Source organism: Ascaphus truei, chromosome 10 (genome assembly GCF_040206685.1).
Source record: "Ascaphus truei isolate aAscTru1 chromosome 10, aAscTru1.hap1, whole genome shotgun sequence".
NCBI classification, from domain to species: Eukaryota; Metazoa; Chordata; class Amphibia; order Anura; family Ascaphidae; genus Ascaphus; species Ascaphus truei.
In genome coordinates, this window is record NC_134492.1 from 949,525 (window position 1) to 952,967 (window position 3,443).

Sequence of the window (3,443 nt, forward strand, 5' to 3'; positions counted from 1 at the left end):
TTTTCTTCTAGACAAGTGCTTAATAAATTAGTAATTTGAAGAAAACATTGTGTAATGCCTGTTTTTAATATTTTATCAATTTATACATTCTTAAAATCACTTTTTATTTCTATAAGAGGTGGCATACAGTACTCTAATTTGTATTTTTGGGGTGGGGACGTTACAGTATACTGTACCTGTACTATTGCAAACCTTCACCTTTTGCTAGGCTTGGTCTGCTTTGCATACTGTTCATTTAACCATATCAGTATAACCATACAGTACTGTGAGGTTCTTGCTAGTTAATACGGGCCGGGGACCTCAGGTCAGCCGGCCGTGACTGGAAACAGTGCGGCTCTACCCGGGGAGACTTAACCACGCCCTGGGCTGTTGGATCTCGATCTGATGTACGAGTACTCGGGACACGAAGAAACTGACGCCCACAGGGTAATTCTGATTCCTCGTCTCAGCTTTATTAATGAAAAGCAATACTATTTATACAGAAAAATAAGGTGTTAATTGGAGGTGTAATTAGAGGCGTAATTAGAGGTGTAACAATATTAGCATATTACTAAATAACAGCTTTTCTTGGGAATTTCCATTTAGCCTTGGTTTCTGTAAACAAAACTTGCGGTTAAGCCGATTCTGATAAAACACAGTACTGGCATGCGACCAGCAAAACAGTTCTACTTTTACTGAAAAAAACTAGCAGAAGCAGGAGGTCATTTTTTTGCTTACATATATCATTTATTTCAGGGAAAAGTTCAAGCAGAATCTTTATGACAAAATGTAGATTCTGCCACACCCTTTCAAATACTATATACAGTACACTGTATATAACTATAATAGGTAAGACAGTACACACGTCTAATACAAATGTATAATATATATATATATATATATATATATTAAGTGGAGAGTACAGTAAGCACAGACCTCTCTACAGTACAGTACCTTATTACATTCCGGTAGCACTCCCTTTACGCTGTAAAAGAACGGGCAACACTGGCAATATATTTATATAGTTGTATGCATTTGTCTACTGTGAGTATGTCGCTCCAGAATCTAATTATTCCTTGTGTTAATTCCTACTTTTTGGACGGTTTAACAACCTTTTGTATAAAATCCTTCAGCTCATGCCACACCAGTTCGATGGGGATCAAATCTAGTGATCTGGAAAGGGAGGGGGGAAAAAATGGCAAATTAGTTGAACAGATAAAAAGAGTTTAAAACAATGAGAAACAGTTAATGTACACTGGAGCACTTACTCCTGTGGTGTCTTAACCCAGTTGACAACGCTCGCAAGAATATAGGAAGTACAGGCAGCATGTTTAGGGTCATTGTCCTGGAAGAAATGGTGACCAGATGGGAAATCATGCCTAATGTATTCAACAATCTGGGGGACTATTACTTCTTGGAAAAATACTTTATCCACGATTCCTGGATCAGTAGAACATTTTTTTAACATTAGGGTACAAAATACACTACAGTTGTGCAGTGCATAAGGCTACAGCATGTGACTTTGTGCATTATTTTACCCTCAAAGATGATTATGCATCTTAGTCCATGTCTAGAGATCGTACCCCACACATACATCTTCAGTGGGTGCTTGGGCTGCGGCTTCAGAGATAGGCATCATTTTTTTGTGGAATGCAAAAGGGCAAATCTCTCAAGGGCTAACATTGTCTCGTTAGAAAAGATGACATCCTGAAAAGTCTCGCCACTTTCGATCCATGCCTGTGCTTGCTCCACTCTCTTCACCTTGTTGGCATCCGTTATCATTGGATACGCTCTGTAATGAGAAGGAAGAATTTTACAGGTACTGTAAAACCACACTTTTACCTACTGTATAGTACAGTAGTGTACTGTACAACACTTTACCTGTACTGGCCTACTGTAACTACTGTAGGGCACAGCACTCTGCATACAGTACAGTACTATTGCAATATACTGAACTATATTACTATACTGTACTATAATGTATTTGCAGGGGTTATTACTACTGTATACTGTACTTTATTTAGTACTACTGTATATGCAATATACAGTACAGTACTGTACTTTGTTACTGTAAGACACTTACCTTACATGTCCATATTTCCATCCCAATTGGCATCTCATGTGCCTGATGCTTGTCTCAGATGATGACATTATGACTGTTTTCTAGAGCATTCTTGACTCTTGCTGCACATTGCTCATCATTTGCCTCGCTGATTTCATCCACCAGACGTTTTGTCATCCTACAGTATAAAGGAAAAGAGAACAATTTGTTAGAATAGGCCCAAAAGTAAGTCATCACAAATACATGCCGTACTGTACAGTACTGTATACAGTATTCTACAATTGCAAAAGAAAAAAGTAAACACAAATGCATTTTGAAAGGCAAGACGTTTTTAGAGTAATACAGTACACTACAGTACATTATTTTAGAAGCATCTAGAGCCCAAAAATACATTTTATATTGTCTTCTATAAATAAGCTTATACAAGTAATACAGTAATTACATACAGTAATGAAAACAAATTTTTTACTCTGTTGTGAATATTGGACTCCGCTTTACACCTTTTGCAATACCATGGGTATAATAAACGATAGTGCTTTTTGCTAAAATGAGGCCTGAAGTACGTAACCAGCGTTGGAGCTGTAAAATTCTGTGTCCTTTCTTCTACATGAACAGGTAGGAAAAAAGGCAGTGCACTGCCAAGAGAACTAGGAGGAGGCTACTAGTCCCTCTAACCCTAATAGGGTAACTTTATTGCATTATACAGTTTATTGGGAGTTTTTCAACTGCAGCTGTTCAAATATATAAGGACTTGTTTTTCTGATGCACTGGCGTTCTACACACCTTTCTTGTACATGTTCTGTTTTCTCATGCTGAGATCCTTTAATCAAATTTCCTCTGCATCGCTGCTTTAGAAAATAAATCAAGCACAGAGGAATGTGTATTCGATGTGTATTCGAATGTGCATTGAATCAATGTAAGTAATGGTATATTTATACAATGAGATGGACCTTGCTCGACAGGTTAAGCACTGTATGCCCACTTTTAACACCTGAAGCTTGTGCCCACGCCCAACAAAAAATTCAAATGGGAGCTCAGTGCAGAACAGGGGACACAAATTGCATAGCATCCCACACACTGATCTCCATCTGAGCTTGCTCTTGTCCAGATAACTGCATTGTGCATTCTTCCATCTGCTTCCATGGATCTAGCCCAATTCTACGGACGCAGGAAACTGCTTTCATCTGCCGTGCCTACCACGAGAAAGCGAAAGGCGGAAGCTGTTTCCAAGCCAAAGTCAAAGGAGAAGTAAGAAAATGTTCTGAAGACTCCAAACGCAAAGAACCCTAGTCCTTATGATGTGAAGAAAAAAGGGCCAAAATCAACTTCACAAAACCTGTTTGGACGGGCCCCATACATGTAAGTGCCCCGATGCTCGTCCAGAAAACCCCATTTTACCTGT

General features: G+C 38.7%; 1 long non-coding RNA gene across 1 annotated transcript; it reads right to left on the reverse strand.

Moving 5' to 3' along the window:
- Positions 1–791: 791 nt before the first annotated feature.
- Positions 792–2,209, reverse strand: LOC142503349 (uncharacterized). Its single transcript, XR_012803964.1, has 3 exons — positions 2,063–2,209; positions 1,248–1,771; positions 792–1,152 (listed from the first exon to the last, which is right to left on the reverse strand). It is a non-coding gene; the product is annotated as an uncharacterized LOC142503349 (long non-coding RNA).
- Positions 2,210–3,443: the final 1,234 nt, after the last annotated feature.